The sequence below is a fragment of the Vombatus ursinus genome, unplaced genomic scaffold, assembly GCF_900497805.2.
Source record: "Vombatus ursinus unplaced genomic scaffold, bare-nosed wombat genome assembly UNPS02014793.1, whole genome shotgun sequence".
NCBI lineage: Eukaryota > Metazoa > Chordata > Mammalia > Diprotodontia > Vombatidae > Vombatus > Vombatus ursinus.
Window position 1 is genome coordinate 4,989,036 of NW_020954571.1, and position 13,020 is coordinate 5,002,055.

At 42.4% G+C, this 13,020-nt stretch overlaps 1 protein-coding gene across 1 annotated transcript in view; it reads left to right on the forward strand.

Annotated features, from left to right (window-relative positions):
- Positions 1-13,020, forward strand: part of VAV2 (vav guanine nucleotide exchange factor 2) — a 403,760-nt gene that overhangs the window by 173,093 nt on the left and 217,647 nt on the right. The window lies entirely within an intron of this gene.

The window sequence follows — 13,020 nt, forward strand, 5'->3', positions numbered from 1 at the left end:
AAGGTCATTCCAAATGGGATCTGGCCACCTCAGTCATGCAGCTCTGATTTACACTTAGACCTGGGTTCAAGACATGTCCCTTTCACTTATCACCTGTACGACCTTAGCCAAGTCAGCTGACCCCACCAGGGTCCTCATCTATAAAATGTGAGAATTGGACTAGAGCAGAGGAGGCAAATTCAGAATTCTCTAGTAAGGCCAGAACCAGATTAAAATGTAATTGGGAAATGTTTAACAAAAGATAAAGACAAAACATTTTTGTTGTTGTTTTTCAGTCATATTTAACTCTTTGTGACCCCATTTGGGGTTTTCTTGGCAAAGGTACTGGAGTGGATTGTCATTTCCTTCTCTAGCTCATTTTACAGATGAGGATCTGAGGCAAAGAGGGTTGAGTGATTTGTGCCCAGGGTCACACAGCTAGTAAGTGTCTGAGGCTGGATTTGAACTCAGGAAGATGGTTCTTCCTTACTGCAAGCCCAGCACTCGATCCACTGTGCCATACACAGATGCTGATAAATTATGGTTTTCTAAGTCAATATCCTGCTGGCTGGGATCCATTTCTGTTTGAGTTTGACACTGCTGGACTAGAGGACTTTCGAGGTCCTTTTCATTCTAAATATGATTTCATAATTCTATGACACCATCTGGTCCATCCTCCTCATTGAGGAAGTTAAAAGAAGGTACATCACCTAAGATGGAACATGTATAAACACACCATGCCTTAGACTTCTGTATTCTTCACCTTGTTTTGCACAGTGCTAGAGGCCTAACAGGAGTTAAGATTTGTTGACTATGTCATGTCCCTTCTCCCTCTGCCTCCTCCTTTTAAGGTCACTTTTCTGAGGTACCTTCTGCTCCCTGTGTGGTTGGTCATTTTCATACCTTAGGAGGGAGCAGCAGAGCACCATGACGATTTGGTTCCTCTGGGACCTCAGAGGCAAGGCTGGGGGAGAAGGGAGGGCCAATGATTAGGGAAGATGGTTTCAGATTCCTGAATGTGGAAATGAGTTTATGTCAAGCTGCCCTCAAGTGTTTGGCTTTCCAAAAACAATACTCCCTTTGAAACAGCAGCTTTGCTTCCAAAGTAGCCACTCTCTTTGATTGACCTGCAGTGACCTTGTTTGTCCTGAGGTGGGGTCCTTTCTTAGTAATGAGATTTCTGAACTTCAACCTCTTAATACCTGGAATCAGGCCTCTCTTCATTTCATAATAGATGAGTCCCCTGAACCAAGACAAACTAAAATTTTTCATTTTAAATTTGGAGGTAGTTTGGGCTTTTGCACTGATCTTGGTGTCAGAATTTCTGTATTTTATGTGTGAAAAATGAGGATAGTATTTGGTGGAATGAGACTACCATGTAATAAGGTAGGAAGAGCACTAGATGGGAAATCAGAGGACATAGGTTCTGGTCTTCATTCTGCCACTTAGTAACTATGTGGCCTTGGGTAAATCACATTGTTTTGTGTGATGCAGTGGATAGAGTGCTGGGCCTGGAGTCGGGAAGACTCATCTTCATGAGTTCAAATCAGACACTTAACAGCTGTGTGACCCTGGGTGAGTCACTTAACCCTGTTTGCCTCATTTTCCTCATCTATAAAATGAGCTGGAAAAGGAAATAGCAAACCACTCCAACATCTTTGCCAAAGAGACCCCAAACGGAGTCAGGAAAAGTCGGACACAACTGAAACTGACTGAACAACAACAAAAACCCTGGACAAGTTGTTTAATCTGTTTGTCTCAGTTTCCTCAACTGTAAATAAGGATAATAATAGCACCTGCCTTCCAGAGTACTTATTAGAATCAAATGAGATAATATTTGTAAAGCACTTAGGGATGTGCCTTGCATATAGGAAGTGCTATATGAAAATGCTAGCCATTATTGTCATCATCTCTCTGGGCTTTAGTTACCCAAACTGAACAGTCTGGGCAATGCCATTTGCCCTTTTTACCTTTGATCTTATGATCATGGAATTCTGTAGGTTTCGGTTTGAAAGGGATCTTAGAAATCAGTCTCGTCTATCCCCTTTGGTTTTAAAGATGAGGAAGCTAAGACCCCAAGAGATGAAATGACTTTTCTTTCCCTGGAGTCACATAGTTGGCTAAGGGGCAGAGCTGGATTTTAAACCAGATCCTGTGACTCTGGATCCCAGGTTCTTTCCATTTTATGAGGCTCTACCTTATCACTTTAGCACTACATGACTAGATAAGGCACTATTATTGTAAAATACATTATTGTTGAGACAAGCTTTGGGAATCTTTCGATTGAGGTAAGCCATTATATAGTGGAAAAAGCCTTGGACGTGGAATCAAGAAAATCTGGGTTCATGCCCAGCTCCACCATTCATTAGAAATGTGAATCTTGTTGAAGTGTCTGGGCCACAGTTCCCTCATCTGCAAAATGAGGATAATCCTATTTACACTACCTATGTAACCAGGGAATCATGAAGAAAATGCTTTGTAATACCCAATATAAATGTGAGTTTTCCTCTGTTTTTATTTTAACCTGCATAACCTGATTTCAGAACATAAATCAGCTACATTTTTTCCTTCTTTACCCAAGCATTTGCTCCTGTTTTCTGAGAGAGTAAAATGGCTAGCGTGAGGCCCACAGTATTACGGGAGGCAGGAGGGGACGACCACTGTGTGATGGGCCGGATGGAGAAGTTGACTCCTATCTTCACACAGGGCATTTAGACCCTGTCAGCTCTCAGTTGCCTCATCTGTGTGTGGGATGTGGGATGCATCCTCATGTTTATGAAAGCCTATTTTAACAGTGGAGAACTGTTTAGTACGTGCTGGGGGGCTTTCTGCCACAGAAACAAGACCCAACAGGAAGGTTCCAGCAACCCCAGGAAGCCCTGGGGATTAGGGCTTTGTCTTTGGAGTTAAGGTAGTTCTGTAGCCAGTGCAGGGCCTTTGATATTAAAAGAAGTCGGGGGATATATTCTGCATTATGCATCTCATCTCAGCAGGAGCTATTTCTTAACCATCTTCGTGTCTCTTTCCTGGGCAGTCCAGGGAGGCTCTGCCTGGGAATTGCTCTGGGCCCCCCAGCTGAGTTTTCATTTCATCTTGAAGTTGACCTTAGCTCAGGATGGCAGAGACTGGAGTGGGCTGGAGAATCTCAGGTTGATGAGGCAGCCCTGACGTTGGAAGAATGGGTGTGGGCCTCTAGTCCCATTAATTAGCTGGAATTCCATCTCTCCCCACATTCTGAGCTGACCACTCACTTAACAGATAATGATACCTCCAGCCAGCACAGCTAAGATTTTTAGAAACCTCCCTGGGCCTTTGTGGGAGTGGCTTCTCAGCTGGGACTTAGCATCTCCATGTATTATTCATGGCAAAGAATGCATATTCTAAAACTGGAATTGTTGCCAGGCACTGAAGCCAGGGCTGTGAGGAGTCCCCTCCTTGTATCAATGTTAACATTCTGAATATTAATAAGATCATGTCACATTCTCTGAAAGCCAGATTAGATTTAAAAGGGGGGAAGAAGACAGGGTAGAGCTAAATAAATTTCTCTAAATGAAATGTTTTACAAACAAATAGTTTAGCAGTTCACTGTGGAACAACTTTTCTACTGCCTGAAAAACTATTACTCCCTTAATGGACGTGGCCACAGACTGAGTGGGAAGGATTTTTGTTTTATTTAAACCCAGAAGCTTCTAAAGTATCCCCCAATCCAACTACTTGAGGTGGAACTAGAGAAGAAGCAAGCAGAGTAGAAAGTGGGGGGAGCATGGGACGTGGAGTTTAAGAAGACATTGAATTCATCGATCAGAAATTTAGAGCCGGAAGGGACCTTCAAGGTGATTATGTTCAATTCCCTCAGAGCTCTGCTCGGCCATTTATTACTCCCCTGTATGAAGACATCATGGTGGAGTGGGGGTGGGGGAGAGATGACACTTTGTTGAACTTATGGGAGGACCTGGGCAAACACTGCACAGGATGGGTAGTCATCTGTATCCTTGTAGGGAATACTACATTGGTGAGATAGATTCATTAAAATATGGTGAAAGGCAGGATGAATGATATAATGGCAGGAATGCTGGATTAAGAGTCAGAATATGTGGGGTTAAAATACTGGTTCAGTGACTTACAATTTGCTTGACCTAGAGCAAGTCATGTAATGTCTTTAGGCCTCAGTTTCATTACCTGTAAAAATGAGGGAGGTTGGACTAGCCAAGCTTCTGAGGTCCCTTCTGCCTCTAGAAAGTTCCATGAACTCATCTCCTTACTGAGTAGGACAGAGCTATCCCTAAGGTTTTGTAAAGTGGAGTGATTGTCCTGATACCCCGCATTTTGGCTGGGGGAACATGCTACTGCTGTGTACATTGGGTGGTAAGAGCTGACTCAAGGTGTAGTAGGCAGGAGAGGAGGAACTGTGTTAGGCGCTGACTCTTCCTGCTCCTGCTCATGTTTCTCCTTCTCCTCTCCTCCTCCTACTCCTCCTCTTTCTTCTCTCTTCTCTTTGTCTGTCTCTCTCTGTCACTCACACAGACACACACAGACACACAGACACACAGACACACACACACACACACACACACACCCCATCAAGCTACATACTACTCTCCTGCGGCATTTGGATGGATGATGCAGTGGAAAGAGCAGTGAATTGGGAGACTGGTGTTCTAGCCCTGCCTCTGTCTCTGTATCACCCTGTGACCTTTGGTTATTTCTCTCCAGGTTTTCTTCTCCCTATCTGTGAAATGAAGGGGCAGGACTAGACAGTCTCCAAGGTCCCTTCCAGCTCTGATGATGTAAGATTCCATCTCCTCCCCTTCTCTTCTCCTTTAAGCCTGCCTTTGATGTTCATTTTAACCAGGGTTTGCCAGGATAAACATGTTGGGAGTGGGGAGGAGGCCCAGTGCAATTAGTCCTGGCCCCCCAACCCTCAGCATGACCCTGCCAGAACTAAGCGGCTTTTCAGAATGCACTGTGAGAGCTGATGAGCTGGGATGGTGCCTTTGATGGGGCACTTCATTTCAAATGCTGTTTATGTTGTCTCAGCGCTGAATAATTAACTACCTAGCACAAGCACAGAATCCTCTAATTGGTAGAAGTGTCATTTTTGTTTCAGTGGAGGAAAAAAAAATTAAATTGTGTGTGTGAACAATTAATCTTCCTAATGGCAACCCCTCTTGATCTGGAAATTAAATGTTTAGTACCTTGAAACCAGCCTATGGGATGAGATCCTTTCGAACAAGTTAATTAAGTAAGGCTTATTATACTAATTGGGGTAAAAAAAACAGACGTTTGTTTAATGCGGGCTTTGGCGTTGTTGAATCTCCCAGCAACCTGGTACTACCTCCAAGATCCAGAGTGAACATAGGAAGGCCATTTCTTTAAGTGACTAAATGGGATTTAGCTTGTGTTCTCTAGCTAGCTGTTTCTATGGAAACTGTTTTTTGTAACTAGTGGCCTGTTGGGTGAAGAATCATAGCCAGTGCCGTCAAGTCATGGCCCGTTGGTGCCCTGTTCAGGGGGAGGTGGGGTGGAAAAAAACAAAGTACGCTCCTTATAAATAGGAAGAGCGTCAAGAAGTTGAGCAAGGGGTATGTTTCTAGGACTGAGATTTAATCCTGTTGGAAGAGTGAGAGCCGGCATCCCTTGAACTGAAGGGCAGCAGGTTCAGTGCTGGCTTTCTCTCTCGAAGTTGCCCAATAATCATAGGACCTCTGAGTTAGCTTCAAGGTATCTCAGAGAGTATCTCTGCTTGTTCATTAACACACGTACATCTAAATTTCTCTGTGATGGAAACTTGAATTCCATTGAGGAATGGAATTCCAGAGTGGCCAATGTAAAGAAGCACTGGCTCTGGAGTCAGAGATGATGGGTTCAAATCCTACTTGACATTAAAAACCTATGTGACCCTGGGCAGGTCCCTTAACTTCCTCAAGCCTCAGTTTCCCTCCTCTTAAAATGAAGGGGTTGAACTAGATGACCTCTCTGGTCCCCTCTTGCTCTTGCTCTGTGATCTAAGATGTAACAAACGTTATCCTGTTGAGTTCTGATTCATTTTTCAAAGCCCGACTCAAACGCCTCCTCCTTCATGAAGGATTCTCTGACAGTATTTCACAATGTGTTTGCTTTGTTACCTCTGTCATGTTTCGTTGTGTATTATAGTTTCTGATTCATCAAGATCCATGAAGGCAAGGACTCTGTCTTACCGAGTTTTCCAATGTAGCAGAAGCAGTAGGTCGCTAAGTGTTCCTTGACGTTAACGTTCAACTCTACCACTCTGCTTGATGAAGGAGAACTCTTGTTACAGGCTTCCTAATAGACTATCCACCTTCTGCTCTGATACCTCACTTTCTTCATGGGTGCAAAAGGAGGAATTGAACTATTTGTTTGGATTGGAGTCCATTGTCCAGAAGAAAACTCCCTTGCTGGGAAGTGGATTGTGCTACTTTTGGACTGTACCAATTGTTGTGAAAGTCTTCCTTTTACGGCCTAAAATCCTAGAAGTTCCCTGTGGTGTGTGGCTCTAGTTCTGCCCTACAGGGACAAGCAGAAGTAGTCTAATAACTTGTCTGAAAGTTTTTCAAATATTTGAAGACATTTATCATGTCCCCCAAGCCTTCTCTTCTCCAGGAAAAGTAATCCCAGTTCCTTGTCCACTTTAGCTTCTAGATATTCCAGCTGTCTGTGTGATTTCTAGCTTGTTGTTCAGTTGTTTTCAGTCATGTCTGACTCTTTGTGACCCCTTGTGGGGTTTTCTTGGCAAAGATACTGGAGTGATTTGCCATTTTCTTCTCTGGCTCATTTTACAGATGAGATAACTGAGGCAAACAAGATTAAGTGACTTGCCCAGATCACTCAACTAGTAAATGTCTGAGGTCAGATTTGAACTCAGGTCTTCCTGATTCCAGGTCCAGCACTCTATCCACTGCACCACTTAGAAAGATTCCCTGTGAATGAGTTTAGGAAGCTTGCCTTTAGGGTGTGTCTTTGTCAAGTGGTTGATGGGTAAGAGCGGGGATGATGCTCCACAGATGTCTCTTACTACTAGGACCTCATATTTCTCTTCTGAGCTTGGAGGAGTCTTCTGGGAATGATGTCTGGGCAGACAGGTCTCAGTGGTATTGTAGAAAAGGCATTGGACTAAAAGTCAGTGGGGTCAGTTCTGGTCACTCATTTGCTCTGGGACCTCAACACAAACACTTAACCTTTCCGGGGCTTGATAGCTTTATCTATCAAATGGGTAATTTCTCTACCTGTCCACCCTCCTTCCCTGTATGGTTGTGAAGTTCTAATGAGCTCATGCATATGAAAATGGTTTGAAATGCATTAAAATGCTACACTGATGGAGGTTGACAGTGTATATTATTTTTGTCCTGTTATCATTACCATCAACATGCTTTATCTGGCTCCCATCTTTCAGATGACTTAAGGTTACAGACATCTGAAGATATTGATGATACAGGGGAAGAGTGAGAAAATTCTGGTTGCTTTTGGCATGACATTCTGACTCTCCCATTTGGCTGGATAGGGATGAGGACTGGGAGAGTCACAAATGGAGTGTTAGGACAGGCCTTTGCTCTTCTCCCTGGCAAATCAGGTATTTTTAAGCAGATGAGTTTATTGGACCCACAAGGAATTGAGTGTCTCTCTGTGACCCAGATAACTTTAAAAGCCCCAATTATTTACTAGCTGGGGGATATTTTACCCTTCTGGATGTCAGTAGTGAATGTGTTTAAATTTATTTCAAACTGAATCTGTTGCAGATGCAATTTGTATTTTGTTCCTTATTTAGTGAAGTTTAAGGAGATATTCAAGACTCTGCCTTGCACAGTGGGATTATTTCTGCTGTCAATTAGGGCCTGGAGTACCTGGGGACTCTGGTGAAAATGTTAGACTATCAGGGTCCAGCTGGTCAGGCAGAAGCAAATGGTTCCCCAGGCTCTTGTTTCGACCTAGCTCAGGGGTAGGGAACCTGTGGGCTTCTAGGTCCTTAGGTTCAGCCTTTTTTTTTTTGTTTGTTTGTTTTTTTTGCATTTTGGTGAGGCAATTGGGGTTCAGTGACTTGCCCAGGGTCACACAGCTAGTAAGTGTCAAGTGTCTGAGACTGGATTTGAACTCAGGTCCTCCTGACTTCGACGCCAGAGCTCTATCCACTACGCCACCTAGCTGCCTCTGGGTATGGCCTTTTGACTGAGTCCAAGTTTTACAGAACAAATCCTTTTATTAAGGGGATTTGTTATGTGAAGTTTGAATTCAGTCAAAGGTCCACACTTTTGGACTTAGGGGGCCACATGTGGCCTCGAGGCTACAGGTTTCCCACCCCTGATCTAGCTGGAAGTACTTTCTGGTTTGGGTAAATAAAAGCCTGATTAAGATTTAGAAATAACAACCTGGACATTCTCTGTTAAGGGATCAGAATCAGTGGGCTACCAAGACCACTGTGCCTAATATTGGCCCCCAAATCTGATTCAGGCTTTAAAAAAAATTAACTTTGCATCCCCTTTGTTCCTCTCATCCCCAAACCTAGGAAAGCTTTGCTTTCTACCCTGGAGACAATTTGGATTTTTGCATGAAAATTCTTTGCTCTTACAGAGGATTCTGTCTTCTCTTGGCCCTGCTAACTCAGAACCAAAAGCACCGATTCTTTTTTGGATGAAGTCACAATGGCTGATTCTGCAAACATGCTTATGACTTCACAACTGAGGACTGTGATGTCTGATGGAAGGTCTAGCAACTGTTAGGAAGTTGTTGGGAGCCTCTTTGACTTTTTTGGTTAATTAATAGAACTGAAATTGCTCCTGACAAGGTAACCTTGTTTTCTCAAAACGTACAGGAGAAGGTGCTTGTGTATTCATTCATTCATTCATTCATTCATTCATTCATTCATTCATTTAACTAATATTTAATAAACATCTGCTGTGCTGTTTTGTCCTTCATTCTCAAAGAGGACCATGACATCAGAAAGGTGATGCCATGACATGCAAGTGAATGGGATTTAAGTGAGGAAGGGCTGTGCAAAGTCACCAGCCTCACTTCTCCTCTGGAGCCATCTGCATCCAGTGGCAAGATATAAATCAGGACGACTGAAGATGGCCCAGGATGCAGTGGGGGGACCGGGGCCTTTTCAAGCTAAAGACTTTAAGGCATTGTGCTAGGCACTGTAGGAAGATATAAAGTTTAAATAAGATACAGTTCCTGCCCTCATGGAGCTTATAGTCTAGTGGAGGATAAGAGACAAATATAAGTATATTATATACTTTTATAAGTATATTTTTATATGCTTATAAGTAAATGTAAGTGTATATCAATGCATATTATCCACAGTGAGTTAGAGAGGAGCGAACCAAGTGCTATGTGATGTCTGAGGGGTAAATTTCATTACTGGCAGAATTCTAGGGAAGGCTTCTTGAAGTTGGTAACATCTGAGTTAGGCCTTCATGGGTAAGCATGACTTGAACAAGTGAAAGGGGGGAGGGAGAATGATTATGATACCGTTGTAGTATGTGATTCTTTGGAGGCTACATTCCAAGGACATACATAAGGGGTGGGGAACTTGCAGCCTCGAGGCCACATGTGGCCCTCTAGGTCCCCAAGTGCAGTCCTTTGGCTGAATCCAAACTTCACAAAACAAATCCCCTTAATAAAATGATTTGTTCTGTAAAACAAAGGCTGCACCCAAGGACATAGGAGGTCACATGTGGCCTCGAGGTGCAGGTTCCCCACCCCTCACATACATCCAAGGTAGAAGCAGACGTAGGAACAGATCCAGTGAGTTCTTTGTCCATGAATTTTAAATAGCTACAAATGGTTAGAAGAGTCCTTGACCAATGTAACCAGATAGAAGGCTAGAGAGACATTTTCTAGTTTCTCAAGAGAAAAGTTTGCTTTAAAGAAGGGGTGGCAAGCTGAAGTTTTGAAGACTTTTTTTTTTCAGCTCTGTTGCTTTTCTTCTCCTCCTCCTAATTTACTCAAAGAATTGAAGTAGACACAAAATCATCCAAATTAAATACCTATTAAGTGCCTACTAGTACTACTACTAATAGTAAAGTTTGCAAAGTGCCTTCTGTACATCATCTCTTTTGGTCCTCACAGCAACCCTGTGTAGTTGATGCTATTATTAGCCCCATTCTATAGATGAGGACACTGAGGTTGACAGAGGTTGTCATATTCTAGGGCTGAGAATGTTCATTTGTTGTATAATTAAATCCTCCTATGAATATTTATTGAGTACTCTTCCCAAAACAAGAACAAACCGTTTATTAAGTGCCTAATGTGTTGATAACAGTACTAAAGCCTGAGACCCTCAGGGAACTTGCAGTTAGTGGAGGGGGATAAGACACAAACACTGGTCATTGTAATACACAAAATATAATGTAATACAATGTTATATGAGAAGTCCATTAGAAAAGTGCACAGTAAGTTGGGGATACAGGTGGTCAGTGGAGGAAAATTATGAAGTAGAGGAAGATCAAGCTTTGGAGAGGAAACATTTGAGTTGGGCTTTTAATGTATGGATAGGAATCCAGTAAACCAAAACGGATAGGGAGAGAAAAATACAGATATAGGGGAATAACTTGACCAAAGGAACCTAAATTCTGAAAGTCAGATTCCAGGCACTGACACTGGGATAAAGTAAAAAAAAAAAAAAAAAAAAAAGGTGAATACAATGAAGACTGCCTTCAAAGAGCTTGTAGTCTGGTTGGAGAATTGATTCACTATCATGATCCCCCGTGCCTGGGACAATGACACACAGTATGATACAGAGAGGTGGCATACTTGATAGAGCTCCACGCCTGGAGTCAGGAAGACCTGAGTTAGGATTTTGCCTCAGATATTTCCTAGTTATATGACACTGGGCAAGTCACTTCACCTCTGTCAACCTCAGTTTTCTCATCAATAAAATGGGGCTAATAATAGTACCAACCTCACAGGGTTGCTGTGAGGACCAAATAAGATAATATACAGAGGACACTTTTCAAAATTTATAGACACCTATAAATATTTGATTTTTATGACTACGCTGACCACAGGAAGAGATAACCAAAAACAGAAGACTTACTGTGCTGAGGAAAGACCACAGAAGCTGGAGCGCATTTTATTTTTTAAAATTTATTTTTATCTTTATTTTTCTCAATTACATGTAAACAAAAATTTTTAGCATTCATTTTTTAAAAAGTTTGAGTTCTAAATTCTCTTCCTCCTTTCCCTCCCCCCTTCCTTGAGAAAACAAGCAATTTGATATAGATTATACAAATACAGTCATGCAAAATATTTCCATATTAGCCATGTTGCAAGAGAAAATGCAGACCAAACCCCCCAAGAATAATGAAATTTTTTAAAAGTATGCTTTGATCTGCATTTTCAGACTCAATCAGTTCTTTCTCTGGAGGTAGATATCATTTTTCATCATGAGTCCTTTGGAATTGCCTTAAATCATTGTATTGCTGAGAAGAGCTAAATCATTTCACAGTTGATCATCATACAGTATTGCTGTTACTGTGTACGAAGTTCTCTTTTGCTCATTTCACTTTGCATCAGTTCATGTAAGTCTTCCCAGGTTTTTCTGAAACACTGGAGGGCACTTTAGAGGCAATTTAGTTCAGCCCTCTCATTTTACAGACATGGAGCTGTTCTCTAGAGAAGTTCAGTGATTTGCCTAAAGGCACATAGGCAATTAAGCACAGAATTGTGATTTGAACCCAGGTCCTCTGACTGCAAACCCTGCACACTTTCTACCATGCCATGCTCCCTCCTTGGGGCCTCAGGTGATGATGATGATGATGAGGACAATACCATTTGTATGGTACGTTAAGCACATTGCACACATGTCATCTGATCCTCACAGTCACCTGAGAGGTAGTTGCTATTATCCTCATTGTATAGATAAGGAAACTGAGACCAATAGAAGTTGTGACTTGTCCAAGACCACATAACTAGTAAGTACCTGAGGCAGGATTTGAACCCAGTTCTTCCTGTAAAAAATCTGGCATTCTATCCACTCTCCCATTGAGCTAGTAAGTGCTAGAGGACTCCAGAGGAGGAGGAGATCCCAATGGGCTGGAGTAATAGTTATTGATGATCATAATATTTTATGTTATATCAATTTTAACCATAATAGCTGAAGTTATATAGCTCTAAGATTTGCAAAGTGCTTTGCAAACATTTGCTCACTTGATGGAACAGGCAAAGGAGAAGTTATGGAGGAAGTATGACCCTTCAGCTGGGCCTTGAAGGGTGGTCAGGAGTCACCCCATCATGGCTGCAAGTGTATGATTCAAAAACCATGGAGGAAGCTAAGGAAGGGAATACCCTTTATTCTGTGTTTCCAATCTGTAGGATAAATGAGCTTCCTGAAGAGTTATGTTCCCTAATGGAAAAAGAGATCCCCTTTGGATTGAATTATATCCATAGTGCAGCAGCATCTCCTTGGTGCCTTTGGGAGAAGAGCATGCCTTTGAAAAGAAGTAAATCTGAGTCTCTCCACAATAGGTGTTAGAAATGCTGTTCTCCCCCCCCCCCCCACTTTTTAATTATTATAAGAGATCTCAGCTATAGGTTTTCCCATCAGTCCATTGCTTTTGGCTGCCCTGGTCACCTGCTTTATTACAGAGGGCCAGAGTACATGACACAGGACACCATATAAATGTAAATTTTATTCTGAGAAATGGGCTGTCTGTGTTCTGTGGTTGGTGAATATAGAATGAAATTAAAATTCAGTAATGAATGTTTATCATGGTGCAGGCTGTGCCTTGAGCAGGTTGGCGTTTTTTAGTCAATTCTCTGTGTGTTTTGGTGCTTATAAAAACTGTCCTGGAGTTGTGTGAATTACAGGCTCATTATGCCTCCCAACACAAAGCCATCCAGGGGGATCAGCTTACAGAGAGCCCTTTCCAGGAAAACAGTCCCTCGATGTGTCCAGAGTAAAACTCAGCATTCTCATCCTCACAAAAGGTCCTGTCAGAAAGCATGAGCCCAGAGACAAAAAGAGGTAACTTGGGGTTCTCCCTGTGTGCCAGGGACCTCTGCCTGGGAACTCAGCTGAAAAGGAAT